Here is a 23,323-nt window from a genome sequence, read left to right as displayed (position 1 = left end):
CAGAATTGGTCAACTAAAGCAATCGGCAAGTTGACAAACTTATGACCCAGGATAGCTATTACTGAACAGAAAATTGTTGGTGCTTTGGGCAAACGGTAGTGGAATTGACCTTCCATTGCCGGCCACTTAGAATTCACATTGTGTCCCTCAAAGTACACTGATCTATCATCAGATCCCAACGCCATGTGGTCAGTAAGTTCTCACAAACATTCAAGCTAATATTTTCTTTTAAAAGTGTCTAATTGTAATACTTTCAGTGCATGTAAATATTTTGTTAGCAATTTTGGTTTTTCTTGTCAGGCAACCAGTAGTTGTCTGCAGGAGAATCAAATCCAGATTTGTATCAGACATATTACATTCAGATGATTGTACAACCATCTCTCGCTGATTTATGACGTAAAGGCTGCAGACCTGCTTCTCTGCTCTAATGCTACTGAACAGCCACGATAAGAAGCTGCCAAGGGGTTATCGTATTGGTTCTGGTCTGTTTTTTTACTTACCTGTATTCGCATGAAATATCTGCTTTAGTGGTTAAAGTACATTTTTTAAGAAGGGATACTGATTCCAACCCCTTTGACTGTCAAAAGAAGATCCCTAAATGGTGAGCCGCAACAGCCTGACTGGAAGCATAAAAGAGCAACATTGGCAGTAAGGCTATTTTAATGATTAATAGGCCATACCTTAATAGATCACATCTTGCTCTGTCATATCTTAGCACTTGTTACTACCAGTTTCCATGTTTTATCATACTTGAACCATTAAAAACAACAATATGCATTTATTAGCACCTTTAACAAAGTGAAACATCCCAAGGTGCTTCAAAGGAGCATTAGCAAAATTTTACACCAAACCACATAAGTGGATATGAGGACAGGTGACCAAAAGCTTAGTCAAAGAGGTAGGTTTTAAAGAGTCTCTTAAAAGAGAAAGGAAAAGTAGAGAAGCCATGAGGTTTAAAGAGGAAATTCCAGAGCTTAGGTCCTAGGCCACTGAAGGCATGGTCCTCAATGATAGAACAATTAAAATATGGTACACACAAAAAGCTCGAATTGGAGGAGCACACAGATCTCGCAAGGTTGTAGGGCTGGAGGAGATTACAAAGATAGGGAGGGGTGAGGCCATGGAGTGATTTGGAAACAAGGATGATAATTTTGAGATATTATAGGTCAGCAAACTACCAGGAGTGATGGGTGAATGGGACTTGATGTGATTAAGGATATGGGTAGCAGAGTTTTAAACTCAAGCTCATGGAGGCTGGTAGATGGTAGGCCAGCCAGGAGAACATTAGGTCTACACCTAACTAAGTCACGTTAAATAAACACCACCTTTTCACTGATATAAGATTTACCCTAATTCTAATTTTCAACCGCATCTTCTGCTTAAATTTTAGAAACAAGGGCTAGATTTTTAGCCCCTGTTGAGGGTGGGAACAGAGGTGGGTGGGTGTGGAATGTTGCACTGCTGGGCGGTATGCCTATTCCACACTCCAGCCTGCTTCTGGACCATTTTTCTGGAAGTTGGATGGGTGGTACAACTACCTCTCACGAGTGGAGGTTAGTCAATTGAGCAGCTTAAGGGCCTTTAAGGTCTGTTCTCAGAGACCGAATGGGATTTTCCAGTCAGCCTCCAGGTTCCCAAAGGTGGTAGGTGACAGTGCACCCGTCTGGAGATGACCTTCTGGTGACGGATCAGAGGGCCATTGCTCCAGGCAGGTTTAGAGGCCCTCCCTGTGTGCCTGAGTTCAGCAGCAGCTGCAGACCACAATGTGGAGAGGCCGCAAATACAAGAATCACAAAAAATGACGATGTAGGTTATCAAAGCCATTTTTAAAATGCAAACAAAACGCTGGGGTTCATTTTCAGAGTGATAGAATTGAAAAGCAGAGGAGCTATGTTAAACATGTGTAGAGCCTTTGTTAGAGGACAGTTGAACTACTGAGAACAGTTTTGGTTGTTATTATAAAAAGGAAATAGATATACAGCAGAAATTACAAAAAAGATTTACTAGAATTATACCAGAACTGAATTGATATACCTATCAGGCAAGTCTGACCAGGCTAGAGTTCTCTCCTCATAAGAGAAGGTGGAGGGGAAAGGGCACTGATCAAGGTCTTCAAAATTACGAAGGGGTTTGACAGAAATGAAAACAGGCAATGCTGTGCTGGCATTATCTGTGGAGAAAGAAACAGAGTTACTGCCTTATTTTTGCTACTGAGGTGGGTAGCTCAAGTTTGGATATTTCCTGACTCGGCAGACCCACTTCTGTGTAAGTTACCTCTTTATATGCTATTTGTGTTCCGAGGAGGTGGAAGTGGGATTGAGCCAGGCCCACCAACCCAAGAAGCAGATTGGAGGGGGGCACAGAGGCGGCCGAGTGCTGAGACCAGCTACTTAAAAGGCCTACTTTGATTCTCTGAGACTTCATCTCAGTTGTTTGCTTAATTTTAGGCCCTCTAGCCCTTACCATCCCCTACCCTCTTCCCATACCATCTCCATGCCTGCATGCCAATTCAATGCCAACACATGCACCCCTACCCATCCCCATAGCCTCTTATAGCCCCAAAGCCAACTCATGCATCCCACGCACTCCTAACAGCTCCTCATATCCTCCATGACCTTCCATGTCCATTCACCCAGTGTACGCTATGTACAGAACCAATGATGCCTATCGTAACAATGGAATCTCTGAAATTGCTTAGAAAACAAAACCTATTCATAATTTTGGAAAAAAACTGCTGTCCCATGGGTCTATAAAAGTATCAATTTAAAAGACCGTTAAAGTAGCAATACAGAAGCTTTAAGCATTTGATACATCTTAACCTTGTGCAAATAAACATAGAGACGTTGACAAAAGAGATCACTGAAAAAAACTTATAACCTCATGCAGATGTTAATCAAGCAAAGTCAGCACTTCTCTGCACCTGTGTAAACAAATTCACACACAACCCTTTTAAGAATCTGGGCTCTGCTTGATTGACATCTCTATGAGATTAAATGTTACTCTTTTCCCCCCGGCCTGTCCCCAGCCCCGACACCACTAACGTTCCTTGCATTTGTATTTGCTAAAACCTATAACATCTCTAAATTTTTCCAGTTCTGCTGAAAGATCAGTGACCTTAAATGTTAATGCTAGTTCTCACCCACAGATGTTCAGCATTTTCTGTTTCTATTGCAGATTTACTGCATCTGCAACATTTTTCTTTTGTAAAAGGTTTGATGGCGTTGATGTAGAGAAATATAACACTGCTATTCAAGAAAGGAGGGAGACAGAAAACAAGGAGCTACAAGCTAGTTAGCCTGACATCAGTCATCTGGAAAATGGTACAATTTATTATTAAGGATGTCTTAGAAATGCACTCAGAAAATCTTAGCATGATCTGACAGAGTCAACGTTGTTTTACAAAAGGGACACTGTGTTTGACAAATTTATTTGAGTCTTTCGAGGATGTATCTAGTAGGGAAAGTAAAAAGGGACTAGTATCGCAGTATGCTTAGATTTCCTAAAGTTATTTGATACAATGCCACACAAAAGGTTAGTATGCAAGGGCTCATGGAGTTGAGAAGCACAACCTCAGAATAAGGAGTTGATTATTTAAGACTGAGGTGAGATGAAATTTCTTCACTCAAAGGGTTGTGAATCTTTGGAGTTTTTTATCCCAGAGGGTTGTCAATGCTCTGCCTTTGACTATATCTAAGGCTGAGATAGATTTTTGATCACTCAGGGAATCAAAGGATATGCCAGAATGTGGAATTGAAGCCAAAGATCAGGCATGATCGTATTGAATGGTGGATCAGGCTTGTGGGGCCCTATGGTCTATCCCTGTTCCCATTTCTTACATCCTTATATTCTGAAGAAGCTTCTACTTACAGGTTTGATCAGAACTAGGGCCCATAAATGTAAGATAGTCACAAATAAACCCAGTAGGGGTTTCAGGAAAAGCATATTTATCCAGAGAGCAGCCAGAATGTGGAGCTCTCTACCACAAGGAGTAATTGAGGTGAGTTTCATTGACGCATTTAAAGGGAAGCTAGAACAGATGATGAAGAAAAGAATGGAAGGATATGTTGATGCAATTAGGTGAAGAAAGGTGGTGTGAGGCTCACATGGAGTATAAACACAGCTTAGCTCTGTAGGGCAGAATGGCTTGATTCTATGCAGTAGATGGTGGCTGCAAAATTTAACCACTGGTGCTGGCGCTATGGAAGACTGAAAATTCAAAAAATGTTGGACAGATTACTTCCAGCTAGTTTGGGTGCAGCCTGCATGATGAGTTATGAGTGTAAGGGCTTTAGCATGGGCATGTTATGATGGCAAACAGCATTTAATATGGATGTGGTGCGCAAACTATCATTTTAGACCTCACATTTCTTTTAACACCCTCTCTTAATCACTCCAACTGAACATGCAGTCAGCTGCATGAGGGAACCACTACCTGGACTTCCCCTCCAACTAGTGCTATTTAAAGATCTAACCATGCAACCTTCAGGTAAGGAGTTTTTGACTTTACTGCTGCGAAGTAAGTGGGAGTAGTGTGTTGAGTGTTACTGAAAAACTTTGGAAAACCTTTTGGATTTTCATGGGAGTGGTGTTCAATTTGATATAGAGGTCAGAAGGGTTGAAAGGCCTGTAGGTTGCCTTCAGTAATGGAGGCAACATCTTTGGCTCCTCTTTTGCTGCAACATGAATTGGAGGCGGAACATAGAGAACAGAGAGGGGAAACTGTGCACAGAGGGAGGAGGAGAAAGGCTGTCAATCAAGGGCCCTGCTCACCAAGGATCTTCAGAGAGCACTTCTATATTCACCTGAGCCATGAACAGTTTCTGAAGCAGCTTCATTTCACCAAGGTGTTGGTAACTGATCTGTACTTCCTCCTTTATCCGGACCTGCAGTTGCACTGCAGAGTGAGAACAGCTCTGCCAATGGCCATGAAAATAGCCATGGCCTTTATTTTCTATTCCAGCAGAACCTTGCAGGCAGTAGGTGACATTTCCAACATTTCTCAGTTCACCATCCATTATTACTAAACACTGGAGGCAACAGAGGCCATGCATAGAAGGAGAGGGGCCTTCATCACCTTCTCATGAGGAGATAGCACATGGATTTTTCAGGCTACCTGGGTTCCCAATGGCGGCAGACGTAATTGAATGTACCAACATGACTCCTTGGGCCCCACATGTGAATGGGAAGATGCACTGCAATCGAAAGGGCTGCCACTTTATGAATGCATCCAGCCATGTCTAGAAGAACCTGTCAATAAATGCTTGCTATCCTGGCAGCAGCCACCATGCATACACCTTGAGCCAGTTAGCTGTACCCGCCATCTTTGGGCCACCATGACAAACCAGAGGCTACTTGGTGACTAGGGATACCCACTCTACAGCTGGCCCATGGGTCCGCTCCACCCCCTGATCACGCCTATAATGAAAGCTATGCTGCCATCAGGAACATCATGGAGCAAACCATCGACAATACTGAAACAACAGTTCTGCTACTAAGAGTGCTCAGTGGCAGGACCCCTAGCCTAGTACTCACTGGAGTGTGTCTTCAGGTTCATTGCTGGCTGCTTGTCTTCCACAATATCGCTGTTAGGGGGCAGCCTTTGCCTTCAGACCTTAGAAGGGCACCTCAGATAGAGAAGGAATAATAATAATAATCCGGGACCTCTTCACTCTGGATGGGCTGCCTGTGGGTGGATACTCAGACCCCAGTATCCCTGAAATCTTATCTCCACATCACTGTGCCTTCACACTTACCCACCTTTCAATCCTTCTGCTACTCATAACATATTTCGTGGCCCGAAACCTGAAGTAAAAACCACCCCATAGCAACTTTATCCAACAACATATCCAACAGTTTACACAAAATGGAACTAATCACCTTTAGGCATTCCCACAGTGTCTGTCTTGCAGATGCCTTCGCCATAGTTCTAATGTTCCTCCACAGTTCTACCCCAATAACTGCAGCATGGCTGGTGGAAGGCTGCTGACTTTCAATGGGGGAAACAGCAGATGGCCTTGCAGGATGACCCCTTGTAGCTCTAGGCCTTGAGGGCCCAGCTTCAGACTGCACCATCTCAGCATGGGTGACGGCATTCTGAGCTGGCTAGCTGAAAGGCAACTGCAGGAGTGCTGGAAAAGTGGCTGTCATGCGAGCATGAATTCTGTCATCCTGAGAGAGGACAGAAGGTCCATTCAGCTCAGAGGCACTGCCACTCCCCCAAGGCAGTGCCTCAGCAATTCTAGAAATCTGCTGGAGCACAGATAGTTGGACTGCTGGGAGACCCTGCAAGCCTCGGCATCTGCAGTCATGATGGCGGCAGTCCAAGCCTGCATGGCATCAAGCTGAGATCTCATGACCTCAGTCTGAGCTTCCACTGCAGCAATCACACTGGGTGATTTCTGCTTGTGCTGCAATGCAAGCTGATACATTGCCTTTCAGGTGCTGCATCACTGGTTCAGATCAGAAGTGCTTTCATGGAGTTGGCCATCACTTCCACCCTGGTGCGTCAGCTCTGCACAAAGCTTTTTGCCAATTTAGAGCAGGATTCCTCCATGCTTCTTGACAGGGACATCCTGACAAAGACCAGGCTTCTCAGTGCGCATGATTAACAGTGTTCTCCAGTATGCCACCCCATAATAGTCCTCATCTGAGTCCTTTGCAGCAGAACTTGTCTGCGACCTTGACCTCCTGGGGGTTGGTACATGAGGTTCCTTTCTCCCCGGCCTGGCTGCAGCCCACTCATGTCCGGTGATTCACCACATGATGATCCCTACTCTATACTACCTTCTAAGGCACGTGTAGTGCCAGTATCTGAGCTAGTAGCTGTGAGTGTCAGATTAAGTTCTTCATCATATATCTGCTGTTGCTCTGCCCTTCAAAGTGAGGCTGCATTGCCTGGCCAGGTGCTAGGTCTTGGGTATCAGAAAACAAAAATGCACAAGTGGAGGGTTGGGGTGAGGGAAGCAGAGCTGCGGAGAGAGGGGAGTGGTGTGCAAAACAAGAGATCAATGATCTCACCACTTTCTGCTAGATAGCAGGATGAGATTGAAGTGGAATTTGAGAAGGGACACAAGGTAGTAACATACCATCATCAGTGATGCCAGATGCAATGGTATTAGTCAAGGCCAATCATTCAGGGGATTCAGGAGATGCAGGCGTGCCTGTCTCCCACCAGTCTTCTACTGCTCCCTGCAGTTATGTGCAAAACCGTTCTGCAAGAAGAGAGGCAAGAGTGTCAGTGAGTGTGTTGTTGTGTGTTTGAGTAATGTGCCTGCCATAGCTAAATAGCTACAAGTATGTGGAAGCTGGGTGTGAGGCTGGCAGCATTGATAGGTGTATGAGGGTGTTAGGCATGGGTCCTCATTGCTAATGAGTGAGAACGGGGATGTGATGCATTGAGCAGTGTGCGAGGGTGATGGTGTGGTGGATAGGAGATGTCATGTGAAGGCACATTTGCTGACCTTGTCCACTGATGAGAGACCAAAGAACTGTTTCCTGCACTGCAGCCTGGACCTCGGGGCCAGACTCTGGTCATTTATCTCCCTGGTGACTCCTCCAGTTCCCTTCACAGGTTTTGCCTTGAGGAGCTCCCAGCCCTCTGTGAATACATGGCCTCTCTCTACTCCTCCTGACTTCCATCACTAGGGCCTCCAATGTTGTATCCAAAATCCTGGGAGCTCTCTCCCTGCCCTGTTGCTCCATTTGTAGCTCTCTTTCTTCTACCAAAATCTTCCTGAGACTGTTGCACCAGCTGCTGTAGCCTGAGTGTGCCTCCCCTTTTTGAAGTGCAGGCCAAATGTTCATCATCATAGCACACTCCTGGGCCCTCCTGCTGACCTTGCAGCCAGTGAACAGCACATTTCACACTGGGTTGCATGGTACAATCATGTTGAAGAGAAGGCAGCACTCAGTTTACATGCTGCCTGTCTCAACAGGACCAGGCTGGGATCAATCACGCATTGTGATCTCCGCGCCCGATAACAGGCCAATCAAATTTCCCCCACATCACATCTCCGAGCTAACAGGGATAAAATACTCGGCCAGAATTCCTGCTGAGGATTGCTGTCCACCAGCCACTAATGGAAGTGAGTAAATGTGAACTCTAGATAGGTACATGATCAAATTTTACTGTGAGACTCTCCATAATAAAACAGCCTACTAAAATTAACTAATTGGGCAAGATATAACAGGACTAGTGCTGCCTGGAAAACCATTTTGCAGTGAGAGTGAGGGTCTTCAGGACAGCAGTGATAAAAGAAGAAATTAAACAAATGGAAACTCAGAAGGAAAAGCTATTGAATTTTTTTTGTTCTATTATGTGTGATTGCATTGAATTATCCTTTAGTGAATGCCACCAGAATTACCTTCAAGTGGCATTGCATCTGTTTTCATTTAGCTAAGATTATGTTAAATATTTCAAACAAATTGCAGGGAAACTCATACTGTATCTGTAAGCCACTCTTTCACTTTTGTGGTTTAAGATTTTACCTAAACCCCAAGTTAAAATGTATTCTTATTATTCACCTCCAACCAAAACAAGTCCGTATTTTTAATATAAAACAAAATGTTCTCACTACTCTGAGAAGAAACAACAGCTTACATTTAAATAGCACCTCTAACAGAAGAAAGAAACCTCAAGGTGCTTCACATAAGCATCATTGGACAAAAATCGACACTGAGCCTAAGGAGGAGATGTTAGGAGGAGTGATTACCTAAGCTCCCAATAACACCTAACAAAGAAATAATCAAATACAGTGACTCTAGGCACAAACAACATGAATGGAGATCTCAACCCAGATTTTAAAAATGGTTCACTTCAACAATCCACTCATCATTATGATTCATTTTGAATGTTTGGGAGAAATTCAAATTGTAACTCTAATTCTTGACTGGAGGCACTCTGTGTTCCTTTTTTAACAGCTAAAAAAGAAACAAGGCATACTTCTGCTTCAATTCTTTTATTTTATGGGTTGTTTTATGTGCTTTTTTCTGCTCCATGATTTCTGTTTTTTCTCTTTGTCTAATTAATGTCTTCTGTCATCATTTAACTTTTCTGATTTTACTCTTTTTTCCCATTGCATTGGTAACTATGAAGACTTAGTAAAGCAATCTATTCTGCTGAGTTGCAGATCTCTGAAGAACTATTGAGACAGAGTAATTCTATTAACAAGGTAGCGTGGCTATTTTTTCACATCTATAGCCATTTGAAAAAGAAAGCTTCAACCTAATCTGAAACTTCATAGGATATTGAATTGCTTATTCCTAAACATAATTGACTGTATCAAAAAATCCAAGTTTTTTACTGTGTAATTTTCCACATGATTGAGTCAGAAAGAAAACAATTTTACAAGTAAAACTAAAATTGAGTCAACATTGATGATCAAATTTGTAAATTCACTTTTTTTATAGCTTTGCATTATTTTGATCTCTTTGAAGTCTATTTGCTTTTTGTCTAATTCTGAGCAGTTTGGTTCTTCCCCCCACCTCTGCCCAACCCCTGGATTATTTGCATTGTTTTGCTAATGGACTATAGTACTTAAAGGAAGCCTTTCTCTTTGATTATTGCATTTGCGTGTCAATATTGGATTAAGGCACCAGTCACAAGAGCACACCTAGGGCACCATTAGAGGGGAGAGGACCCAAAAGAAATTTGCAGTGAGCTCCAAGTCGTACAAAAGCCTCAATGTCAGCCAACTGAAACTTCTACAAAAGCTAATCACATGAACGTGAATAACTTAACAATGCACTCCCAGAGTAAATAGTGGGAATCCAGCCTTCTCCTCACAGCTCCCCCACCTCGAGATCTAGCTCTACTTAAGGTGATTGCAATTCTAGAACTATGATACTGAACTGTTTGATAATGACAACTCTTCAGCTTAACACTTTTGAAAATAGTTTGAAGCTGTTCCAAAATTTAAGTAATCCGAAAGGAAGTGGCAGTTTTGGCTAAATATATTTTGAACGTGTGGGAATTCTAATACTGAGAGTTCTATTAAAAAATTGTTAAACATGCCAGTATGAAGCTAAACTAAAACACTAGTGTAGTGCCATTGGCCTATATAGTCAAAAGTACATCTGCACAGCTCCCTTTATCCCACAACCCCAACCCAAATTTGTATTTAAGCCACAGTCAAAACAGTTTCTTCTCTGCCGATGCTGCCAGACCTGCTGAGTTTTTCCAGGTAATTCTGTTTTTGTTTAGAATTAACTTAATGACTAACAGTAAAACATTTTTTTCAGGCAAACTCCCCAAGAATTTTTTTCGGCTTTAGAACTAGCAGTGGTTTTCCCTGATAGCTCAATGTTCATGTCGCTGTCTCTGAGTTATACAAATTGTGAAGGTCCCTAAATCCTTACTAAGCTAATTAATCTCAGTCACTACAATTGGAGGCAGTGCATGTGGATCATAATTGATTAAGTTCTTGTTACAGATCAATATTCAACAGGCCCTGCAGGAAGCCTGGAAATACAGTTGTTCAGCAGATTTAAAATGGAGTAAACTACTTTCAACTTCCCAGATTGTTCCGTTATACTTTAGATACTGTCGCTACCACTACCACCTCATCCCCACCTTCCCATTCACCAAACTCTCAGTTCACAGTGGCATCTTTCAAATTTTTGTCCATCCCTTAATTCATACAAGCAGGGGAGGCAGTAGGATAGTGGTATTGTCACTGGGCTAGTAATCCAGAGACCCAGGATACTGCTCTGGGGACCCAGGTTCGAATCTCACCACGGCAGATGGTGGAATTTGAATGCAATAAAAACCTGGAAATTAAATCATTGTCAATTGTCATAAAAACCCACCTGGTTCACTAACATCCTTTAGGGAAGAAAATCTGCTGTCCTTATATGTGGTCTGGCTTATATGTGACTCCAGATCCAAAATAATGTGGTTGACTCTTAAGTGCCCCTGAATGAGGGTAATTGGGGAGGGGCAATAAATGCTGGCCTAGCCAGCGAAGCCCACATCCTGTGAATGAATAAAGGCACCTTCCCTCCTCCCTCAGTCCCTGCTGCGCTTTCCCTTCCACGCTATGTGTCAACCCGCTCTACTCTACCCTACCCTCTTCATAACCTTGCAGAATTATCAACAGAATTCCTGTCCAGAGCAGCAGGAGTAAGAGTCTTAGTAAAATATAGAGCTGAGGTTGAGTGAATAGGAAGTTCCCAAGAAGGTAAAAAATGGATTGTATGTATACTGTGTGTGTGCCAATGCATGTGTGGATGTCAGGTAAAGATTAGTTTTAGCATTTAGCATTAATACGATGATAGATTAACTATCAAGGGCTTATTGGGCGAGACAGAAGAGAATGTCCGGTTCCCTCTTGGTGAACCAGATCTCAGTAAGGGAATCACATCTGAGGAGGAAAGAAAGAAAATTGGAATTAACTTCAAAGAATCACAGAATTTTAACAGCACAGAAGGAGGCCATTTGGCCCATCATGTAGGCACTGGCTTTCCAAATGAACATTGCCCTGCCTTTTCCCCATATCCCTGCACGTTGTTTCTATTCAAATAATCATCTAATGCCCTCTTGAATGCCTCAGTTGAACCTGCCTCTATCACACTTCTAGGCAATGCATTCTAGACCTGAACCACTCGTTATGTGAAAAAGTTTTTTCTCACATCACATTTGCTTCTTTTGAAAAATCACTTTAAATCTGTGCTTTCTCATTCTTGATCCTTTTATGAGCAGGAACTGCTTCTCCCTATCTACTCTGTCCAGCCCCCTCATGCTTTTGAACATCTCTATCAAATCTCCTCTTAGCCTTCTTCTCTCCAATGAGAACAGTCCCAACCTTTCCAATCTACCCTCATAGCTGAAGTTTCTCATCCCTGGAACCATTCTTGTAAACCTCTTCTGCACTCTCTCCAATGTGTTCAGCTCCTTCCTATAGTGTGGCACCCAGAACAGTACGCAGAACCCCAGCTGTGGTCTAATAAGTGTCTTATATAAATTCAGCATAACCTCCTTGCTCTTGTACTCCATGCCCCAATTAATAAATCCAGAATAATATGTGCTTTATTAACTGCTCTCTCCATCTGTCCTGCCACCTTCAATGACCTACGCACATATACATCCAGGTCTTTCTGCTCCTGAACCCCTTTCAAAATCTCACCCCTTATTTTATATCGTCTGTCCATGTCCTTCCTACCAAAATGCATCACTTCACACTTCTCCGCATTGAACTTCATCTGCCACCTATCTGGCCACTCCACCAACTTGTCTATGTCCTTTTGAAGATCTACGCTGTCCTCCTCACAGGTTACAACACTCCCAAACTTCGTATCATCCGCAAACTTTGAAACTGTCCCCTGCACATCAAGACCTAGATCCTTAATAGCAACTCAAGGGCATCCATGAGGTGCTGTAGGGCATCAACTGCAGCAGAATTGTATTCAAACACAATCTGTAACCTCATGGCCTGGCATATCTCCCACTCTAACTTTACCATCAAGCCAGAGGATCAAACCTGGTTCAACGAAGAATGCAGGAGGGCATGCTAGGAACAGCACCAGGCATACCTAAAAATGAGGTATCAATTTGGTGAAGCTATAACACAGGACTACTTACGTGCCAAACAGCATAAGTAGCAAATGATAGACAGGGCTAAGTAATTCCACAACCAATAGATCTGATCTAAGCTCTGCAGTCCTATCACATCCAGTTGGGAATGGTGGTGGACAATTAAACAACTCACTGGAGGAGGGGGCTCCACAAATATCCCCATCTTCAATGATGGAGGAGCCTAGCATATCAGTGAAAAAGGTACGGCTGAAGCATTTGCCACAATCTTCAGCCAGAAGTGCCAAGTGGATGATCCATTTTGGCCTCCTCCAGAGGTCCCCAGCATCACAGATGCCAGCCTTCTGCCAATTCAATTCACTCCACGTGATATCAAGAAATGGCTAAAGGCACTGGATACAGCTGAAGACTTGTGCTCCAGAACTTGCTGTGCCCCTAGCCAAGCTGTTCCAGTACAGCTACAGCACTGGCATCTACCTGGCTATGTGGAAAATTGCCCAAGTATGTCCTGTACACAAAAAGCAGGACAAATCTAACCCAGCCAATTACCGTCCCATGAGTCTACTCTTGATTATCAGTAATGGAAGGGGTCATCAACAGTGCAATCAAATAGCACTTGCTTAGCAATAACCTGCTCACTGATGCTCAGTTTGGGGTCCGCCAGGTCCACTCAGCTCCTGATCTCATTACAGCCTTGGTTCAAACATAGACAAAAGAGCTGAACTCTTGAGGTGAGGTGAGAGCGACTGCCCTTGACATCAAGGCAGCATTTAACAGAGGCATCAGGAGCCCTGGCAAAACTGGAGTCAATGGGAATAAGGGGAAAACTCTCCACTGGTTGGAGTCATACCTAGCACAAAGGAAAATGGCTGTGGTTGTTGGGAGGTCAATCATCTCAGCTCCAGGACATTACTGCAGGAGTTCCTCAGGGTAGTGTCCTCGGCCCAACCATCTTCAGCTGCTTCATTAATGACCTTCCTTCCACCATGAGGTCAGAAATGGGGATGTTCGTTGATGTTTGCACAATGTGCAGCACCATTCGTGACTCCTCAAATACTGAAGCAGTCCATGTCCAAATGCAGCAAGAGCTGGATAATATCCAAGCCTTGGCTGACAAATGGCAAGTAACATTCACGCCACTGAAGTGACGGCAATGACTATCTCCAATTAAAGAGAATCCAACCATTGCCCCTTGATGTTCAATGGCATTACCATCACTGAATCCCTCACTTACTCTCACTCTCAACATCCTGGGGGTTACCATTGACCAGAAACTGAACTGGACTAGCCATATAAATACTGTGGCTACAAGAGCAGGTCAGAGCTAGGAATCATGCAATGAATAACTCACCTCCTGACTCCCCAAAGCCTGTCCACCATCTACAAGGCATAAGTCAGGAATGTGATGGAATACTCCTCGCTTGCCTGGATGAATGCAGCTCCCACAACACTGAAGAAATTTGACACCGTCCAGGACATAGCAGCCTGCTTGATTAGCACCACATCCACAAACATTCACTCCCTCAACCACCGACGCGCAGCAGCAGCAGTGTGTACCATCCACAAGGTGCCCTGCAGGAATTCACCAAGGCTCCTTCGATATCACCTTCTAAACCCACGACCACTACTATCTAGAAGGATACGGGCAGCAGATAGATGGGAACACCACCGCCCAGAAGTTCCTCTCCAAGCTACTCACCATCCTGACTTGGAAATATATCCCCATTCCCTTAAGTTCACTGGGTCAAGATCCTGGAACTCCCTTCCTAACAGCACTGTGAGTGTACCTACACCACACGGGCTGCAGCGGTTCAAGAAGGCAGCTCAACTCCACCTTCTCATGGGCAACTAAGGATAGGCAATAAATGCTGGCCCAGCCAACAAAGCCCACATTCTATGAATGAATTTTTTAAAAAATTAATATATACCAGGAAAAGCAAGGGTCGCAATACCAATTCCTGGGGAGCTCCACTATAAACCTTCCTCCAGCCCGAAAAATATCCATTGACCATCACTCTCTGCTTCCTATTTTTCAGCCAATTTTGTTTCCACTAGCTGCTACAGTCCCTTTTATTCCATGAGCAATAACTTTTCTCACAAATCTGTCGTGTGGCACTATATCAAACTTGAAAGTCCATGTACACCACATCAACAGCATTACCCTCATCGACCTTTTCTGTTACCTCTTCAAAAAAATTCCAGCAAGGTAGTTAAACACGATTTCCCCTTTAGAAATCCATGCTGGCTCTTCCTTATCAACCCATATTTTTCCATTTGACAACTAATTCTATCCCAAATTCCTGGATATTTAGACCGTTTCTGGGGAAGGTGGGACCTGTACAAGCGGGACAGTCTACATCAGAACCAGAGCGGGACTAACATCCTTGTGGGTGGGTTTGCTAGTGCTATTGGGAGGAGTTTAAACTAATTCAGCAGGGGGAGGGGACACAGAATATTAGCAGAATAGGGACACATCATAATACAGTAAAACAATCAAGGCAGAGGGAGTACAGCTGTATTAAGCTTCAAGGGAGTAAGGCAAGGCTGGATGGCCTCTACTTTAATGCCAGGGGTATTACAGGTAAAACGGTTGAGTTAAGGGTGAGGATTAACACGTGGAATCGTGATATAGTAGCCATCACTGAGACATGGTTGAGGGAAGGACAGGATTGGCAGCTCAACATTCTAGGACATAGAATCTTCAGGTGAGACAGGGAAGGGGGTAAAAGAGGAGGAGACATTGCATTATTAGTTAAGGAGTCAGCTACCGCAGTAAAAAGAGATAATATCTTGGAGGGGGCATCAAATGAAGCTTTGTGGGTAGAACTTAGGAATAAAAAAGGGGCAGCCACATCGTTAGGTGTTTATTATAGATCCCCAGATAGTCAGCGGGAAATTGAGGAGCAAATATGTGCACAATTTGTGGAGGTGTGCAAAAATAATAACAATAGGGTAATTATATTTGGTGATTTCAACTTTCCCAACATTAATTGGGATTGACATAGTGTTAAGGGCTTGGATGGAGTGGATTTCTTGAAATGTGTACAAGAGAACTTTTTAGGTCGATATGTAGAGGGTCCAACAAGGGACGGTGCAGTGCTGGACCTAATTCTGGGGAATAAAGCCGGACAGGTGGCTGAGGTGGTGGTGGGCGAGCATTTTAGTGATAGTGACCACAACATGGTACAAGTTAAGTTTGTTATGGACAAAGAAATTGACAAGTTGCAAAAAAATGTTTTGGATTGGGGGACAGTGGATTTTAGTAAAATAAGGCAGGATCTGGCCAAGGTAGACTGGGAACAGCTACTTGTGGGGAAATCTCCAAAGGAACAGTCGAGGGCATTCAAAAAGGAAATGGGGAGGGTACAGGCTCAATATGTTCCCTCCAGGGTGATAGGAAGGAGTAACAAGCCCAGAGAAGCATGGATGACCAGAGTTATTCAGGTTACCGATGAGAAGAAAAAAAGAGGCTTTTAGCAGGTACAAGGGAAGCAACTCAACAGAGGGATTAGTGGAGTACAGAAAGTGCAGGGTGGAGCTTAAGAAAGCAATTAGGAGAGCAAAGAGGGGATATAAGAAAGTTCTGGCTGGTAAAAAGTAGGGAAAATCCCAAGATATTCTATAAGTATATCAATGGGAAGAGGATAACCAAGGAAAGAGTAGAGCCCGTAAGGGACCAAGGGGACAATCTATGGGTGGAGCCAGAGGACATCGCTAGAGTGTTGAATGAATACTTCACGTCCGTCTTCACACAAGAGAGTGATGAAGGTATCGATCTCGGGGAGAGAGTCTGCGAGGTTCTTGACCAAATTGATATAGGGAGTGACAAGGTATTGGAGGTGTTGGCAGGCTTAAAAGTGGACAAATCTCCAGGTCCAGATGATTTGTGTCCCAGGCTGCTGAGGGAGGCAAGGGAGGAGATCACAGGGGATCTGACCCAAATTTTTAATTCCTCTCTGGCCATGAGGGAGGATCCAGAGGACTGGAGAACAGCTAATGTGGTTCTGCTATTTAAGAAGGGTTGTAGAGATAAGCCAGGGAACTACAGACCAGTGAGTCTCATGTGAGTGGTAGGGAAACTATTGGAGAAAGTTCTGAAGTAGAGAATCTATCTCCACTTGGAGAAGCGAGGTTTGATCAGGGATAGTCAGCATGGCTTTGTCAGAGGGAGGTCATGCCTAACAAATTTGATTGAATTTTTTGAGGAGGTGACCAGGTGTGTAGATGAGGGTAGTGCAGTTAATGTAGTCTATATGGATTTCAACAAAGCCTTTGACAAGGTCCCACATGGGAGATTTATAAAGAAGGCAAATGTACATGGGATACAGGGTAATTTGATAAGGTGGATTCAAAATTGGCTTAGTTGTAGGAGGCAGAGGGTGATGACAGAAGGATGCTTTGGTGACTGGAAGCCAGTATCCAGTGGCGTACCACAGGGATCTGTGCTCAGTTCCCTATTATTTGTCATTTATATAAACGACATAGATGACTATTTGGGGGGTAAGATTAGTAAGTTTGTGGATGACACAAAGATTGGCCGAGTGGTTAACAGTGAGGTTGAGTGTCTTGGGCTACAGGAAAATATAGACGGGATGGTCAAATGGGCAGGTAAGTGGCAGATGGAATTTAACCCTGAAAAGTTTGAGGTGATACACTTTGGAAAGAGTAATTTGACAAGGAAGTATTCAATGAATGGCGTGACCCTAGAAGTCCTGAGGAACAAAGGGACCTTGGTGTGTGTGTCCATAGATCTCTGAAGGCGGAGAGGCATGTTAGTTGGGGTGGTGAAAAAGGCATATGGGACACTTGCCTTTATCAATCAAGGCATAGATTACAAAAGTAGGGAGGTCATGTTGGAGTTGTATAGAACCTTGGTGAGGCCACAGCTGGAGTACTGTGTGTAGTCCTGGTCGCCACATTATAGGGAGGATGTGATGGCACTGAAGTGGGTGCAGAGGAGATTCACCAGGATGTTGCCTGGGATGAAATATTTAAGCTCTGAAGAGAGGTTGGATAGACATGGGTTCTTTCCATTGGAGCAGAGAAGACTGAGGGACGACCTGATCGAGGGTACAAGACTATGAGAGGCATGGACAGGGTGGATAGGGAGCAGCTGTTCCCCTTAGTTGAAGGGTCAGTCACAAGGAGGCATAAGTTCAAGGTGAGGGGCAGGAGGTTTAGGGGGGATGTGAGGAAAAGTTTTTTTACCCAGAGGGTGGTGACGGTCTGGAATGCACTGCCTGGGTGGGTGGTGGAGGTGGATTACCTCACATCCTTTAAAAAGTACCTGGATGAGCACTTGGCACGTCATAACATTCAAGGCTATGGGCCAAGTGCTGGTAAATGGGATTAGGTAGGTAGGTCAGGTGTTTCTCACGTCAGTGCAGACTCAATGGGCCGAAGGGCCTCTTCTGCACTGTGATTATATAATGGTTTCTCAAATCTTGCCCACCACTGAAGTTAAAATGACTGGTCTGTAATTGCTGAGCTTGAACAAGAGCATAATGTTTGCAATTCTCCAGTCTTCTGGCACCTCCCTTGAGTCTAGGGAATGCTGAAAAAGTATGGCCAGTGACCCTGCATTATCTCCTCTCACTTCCCACAATATCCTTGGATGCATCTCCAAGGTCCCAGTGCCTTGTCAGCTTTAAGTACCGACAGTCTATTCAACACTTCCTCCTTATCAATATTGAACCCTTCTAGTTTCCTCATCTGTCACTATGGCCTGGATAGCATCTACCTCCTTGGTAAAGACAGATGCAAAGTATTCATTTAATACCTCAGCCATGGCCCCTTTGTCCATATTTAAATTCCCTTTTAGGTCACTAATCAGCCCTACTCTTTTTACCGCCCCTTTACTATTTATATGTCTATAGAAGACTTTAGGTTTCCCTGTTCTGTTGGCTGCCTGTCTTTTCTCATAATCCCACTTCGCTTCTCTAATATGCTTCTTCACCTCTCCTCTGAACCTTCTGTTTTCCTATTGGTTCTCAATTGTATTTTCTACCTGACACACTTTTTCTTCTTTATCTTAATTTCTACCTACTTTTTCATCCAGGGAGCTTTGGATTTGTTTGCCCTATCTTTCCCTTTTGATGGAACATACTTTAACTGTGCCCAAACCAATTCTTTTTTGAAGGTAGCCCATTGTTCAGCTACAGTTTTTCCTGCCAATCTTTCGTTCCAGTCTATCTCCATTCTTGCCCCATTGAAGTTGGCTCTCATCCAGTTAATTTTTCTTACTCTGGATTGTCTATCGTCCTTTTCTATCATCATCCTAAAATGTACAATACAATGGTCAGTGTCTCCTAAATGCTCCCCCACTGACACTTGACCAGGTTTTATCAACCTTTTGGCGTGGGGAGGCCACATTTCCATTTCTTTCTCACTCAACGGGCCAATGAGCAGATTTTGGAAAGACACCTGAATTTCAATGAAAAAGTTGAGTATGAAAGAAAAGAAACAACTTGCTGAGCAAAAATAAAGCAATGTCAAAGCAATAAATTGATAATTTTAAAAATGACCATTTGAATGTAAGAGGGTGTGTGTATCCAGCTCACTCCCAATCTCAGGGTGTGTATTCACTCACCCTCACCCACTGTGAAAGTGGGCGGGAGTATGTGTTGGATTGTGGAGGTGAGGGTGAATGAGAATCATGAGACTGGGAGTGAGTCAGACACACACACACTCACTCGCTCTCACACTCTCTCTGACACACACACACTCACCCACTCTCACAAACACACACTCACTCCATCCCCCTCACACACACTTACTCTCTCCTCCTCTCCCTCACACACACATACACAGACACACTCTCTCCCTCTCTAACACACACGCACACAACTCTTTGCCTCTCACACACACTCTCTCCCTCTCTGTCACACACACACACACACACTTTCTCTCACACACACACGTACACTCTCTCCCTTTCTCTCGCACAGTTGCTGCCCGATAATGAGTCTCTTCCCCAGCCCAGCAGCCTCTCTTTATCCCCAGGCCTCAAAGCACCTTCTCTCTTTCTGGGTCCTGCATCACCTTCTCCCCCCACCACCCCGAAATCCTCTCTCTCTCTCTCTCTCCAGCTCTCTTACCGCCAACTGTGATTGCTACTCATCCAATCAGAGACCAATCAAACGTGGGAGAGAAACGGACTGTGATTGGAGGAGTAGCTCCTTACAGAATCTTCAGCTTTGCTCACCCGTGTGACCAGCATTTTGAACAGTGGATCCGGGGGCCACAGTCCGGCTCATGGGCCCCCTGGTTGTAGAAGCCTGACACAGTCTGTTTACAACATAAAAACAGAATTACCTGGAAAAACTCAGCAGGTCTGGCAGCATCGGCGGAGAAGAAAAGAGTTGACGTTTCGAATCCTCATGATCCTTCCACAGAACTGAGCGAATATAAGGAGAGGGGTGAAATATAAGCTGGTTTAAGGTGGTGGGGGGGGGGTGGTTGTTGTGGTTGTAGGGACAAGCAAGCAGTGACAGGAGCAGATAATCAAAAGATGTCACAGACAAAAGAACACAGCGGTGTCGAAGGTAGTGATATTATCTAAACGAATGTGCTAATTAAGAATGGATGGTAGGGCACTCAAGGTACAGCTCTAGTGGGGGTGGGGTGGAAAGACTAACGGGGCATAAAAAATTTAAAAATAATAGAAATAGGTGGGAAAAGAAAAATCTATATAAATTATTGGAAAAAACAAAAGGAAGGGAGAAGAAACAGAAAGGGGGTGGGGATGGAGGAGGGAGTCCAAGACCCAAAGTTGTTGAATTCAATATTCAGTCCGGAAGGCTGTAAAGTGCCTAGTCGGAAGATGAGGTGCTGTTCCTCCAGTTTGCATTGGGCTTCACTGGAACAATGCAGCAAGCCAAGGACAGACATGTGGGCAAGAGAGCAGGTTGGAGTGTTAAAATGGCAAGCGACAGGGAGATTTGGGTCATTCTTGCGGACATACCGCAGGTGTTCTGCAAAGCGGTCGCCCAGTTTACGTTTGGTCTCTCCAATGTAGAGGAGACCACATTGGGAGCAACGAATGCAGTAGACTAAGTTGGAGGAAAGGCAAGTGAAATGCTGCTTCACTTGAAAGGAGTGTTTGGGCCCTTGGAAGAGAGGAAGTGAAGGGGCAGGTGTTGCATCTTTTACGTGGGCATGGGGAGGTGCCATAGGTGGGGGTTGAGGAGTAGGGGGTGATGGAGGAGTGGACCAGGGTATCCCGGAGGGAACGATCCCTACGGAATGCCGCCGGGGGGGGTGAAGGGAAGATGTGTTTGGTGGTCGCATCATGCTGGAGTTGGCGGAAATGGTGGAGGATGATCCTTTGAATGCTGGTGGGGTGATAAGTGAGGACAAGGGGGACCCTATCATGTTTCTGGGAGGGAGGAAAAGGCATGAGGGCGGATGCGCGGGAGATGGGCTGGACACGGTTGAGGGCCCTGTCAATGACCGTGGGTGGAAAACCTCGGTTAAGGAAGAAGGAGGACATGTCAGAGGAACTGATTTTGAAGGTAGCATCATCAGTACAGATGCGACGGAGGCGAAGGAACTGAGAGAATGGGATGGAGTCCTTACAGGAAGCGGGGTGTGAGGAGCTGTAGTCGAGGTAGCTGTGGGAATCGGTAGGCTTGTAATGGATATTGGTGGACAGTCTATCACTAGAAATTGAGACAAAGAGGTCAAGGAAGGGAAGGGAAGTGTCAGAGATGGACCATGTGAAAATGATGGAGGGGTGGAGATTGGAAGCAAAATTAATAAATTTTTCCAAGTCCCGATGAGAGCATGAAGCAGCACCAAAGTAATCATCGATGTACCGGAGAAAGAGTTGTGGAAGGGGGCCGGAGTAGGACTGGAACAAGGAATGTTCCACATACCCCATAAAGAGACAGGCATAGCTGGGGCCCATGCAGATACCCATAGCCACACCTTTTATTTGGAGGAAGTGAGAGGAGTTAAAGGAGAAATTGTTCAGCGTGAGAACAAGTTCAGCCAGACGGAGGAGAGTAGTGGTGGATGGGGATTGTTCGGGCCTCTGTTCGAGGAAGAAGCTAAGGGCCCTCAGACCATCCTGGTGGGGGATAGAGGTGTAGAGGGATTGGACGTCCATGGTGAAGAGGAAGCGCTTGGGGCCAGGGAACTGGAAATTGTTGATGTATCAGAGAAATCACGGATGTAGGTGGGAAAGGACTGGGCAAAGGGAGAGAGAAGGGAGTCAAGATAACGAGAAATGAATTCCGTGGAGCAGGAGCAGGCTGACACGATCGGTCTACCGGGACAGTTCTGTTTGTGGATTTTGGGTAGGAGGTAGAAGCGGGCCGTCCGAAGTTGGGGGACTATCAGGTTGGAAGCTGTGGGAGAAAGATCTCCAGAGGAGATGAGGTCAGTGACAGTCCTGGAAACAAGTCTGTTTACCCCAGTGCTTTTAAAATTGCTTAGAAGGTTCACTCAAAGACAAATATATTGTAACATAGGAAACCCCATACCATATTTTAGCCAGGACTAAATATTTCCCTAACCATGACCTGGTTCCAGATGGGCAATATTGTAAACTAGTGGTTACAATCTTACCTGCCAAATTCTAGCTTTCTAGGGATGGTCATCATTCTTTTTTTAAATCTTACCTTAAACTGTGAGCCCAGTCAAGATATGGTTTTATTTCTGCAAAGTCAATTTACATCCTAGTGCTGATATTTTTCTGCTGTGCCTATATAGCACCTGAAAACAGATACCACACACTCTGCTCCTGAACAGAACTTCCTCGCTGGCTTTTCTGGTGTCTGCAATTTTCTGTGCCTGAAGAAGGCACAACGATATAAATGACATTCAAATAAATATCCAAAAACCTTGCATCCAAGTTTCCTTCTACAGCTGGAAGCTGGTCAAACCTGCCCATTGAAACTTTTAAGCTACAGTTTATGCACTACCACTTTTTAGGAGCAGGCTGATATTGTCAAGAGAGATTCTTATTTTTGAATAAAAACTTCTTTTAACGCTTCAGAACTTTTGAAAAATACTGTTAGTATTTTTACATTTGATAATGGTGCCTCTGTTTCTTCAATCCCATCCTCTTTTGAGATGTAGCTTTATTTGAAGTTGGACAATTGGAAACATTGATAAGTCTCTTTGACAGCTGTTGAAGTCTTTCACCGTACCCTCCCCTGAGTCACAAGTTTGTCTGCCACAGTAGGAATTCCCCTTCCCTCTCCATCTTCCTCTGACCAAACTGCTCTATGCCACCTTGAATGAAAAAAGGAGCCACAAAGCTTTTGTGTGGAGGAACCAGCATGCTCCACCAATGCTTGCATTCCATCCTTCAGACCCCTGTTCTGCCAACTGCTGCTTGGAACTGCGCCACTCTCTTACCAACTTCCTCCAGGGCAAAATGTAGTGGAACCAAAGAGTTGCTTGGTGTGCTCTGCCAATAGAGTGATGAAACAGCTACTCAAAGATATCGACATGGGTTGTCCCACTTACTTGTTAGTATATTTATATATTTTTTGAGGAATACGTGACATTTCAGGGGAGGATAAAACAGATTGAAGGTAAACTAGCTGAAAGTGTAAATATTCTAAATATGATTATACCTGTGAATATACATAGAATCAAATAACCAATTTTGCCTTGTCAAATAATCAGTGATTATGCCTCCTACTAAATCACATTTTTATTTTAAATCCAGTGGGTTTCCAGTTACATTGCTCTTAGTGAGTTAGAGTAAATGCTATCTTGTTATTATGAGACATGGCAGGACTTGCTGTTTGTAGAAGCTATCCAATTTAAAACCAAAGATAC

General features: G+C 44.2%; 1 protein-coding gene across 1 annotated transcript in view; it reads left to right on the top strand.

The window, feature by feature from the left end:
- pde11a (phosphodiesterase 11a) overlaps positions 1 to 23,323 on the top strand; it is a 390,201-nt gene that overhangs the window by 347,319 nt on the left and 19,559 nt on the right. The gene's annotated exons all lie outside the window — the stretch shown is intronic.

Source organism: Carcharodon carcharias, chromosome 12 (assembly GCF_017639515.1).
Source record: "Carcharodon carcharias isolate sCarCar2 chromosome 12, sCarCar2.pri, whole genome shotgun sequence".
Lineage (NCBI taxonomy): Eukaryota > Metazoa > Chordata > Chondrichthyes > Lamniformes > Lamnidae > Carcharodon > Carcharodon carcharias.
The sequence above is the reverse complement of the archived record's forward strand: the minus strand, read 5'-3'. Positions and strand labels throughout refer to the sequence as shown.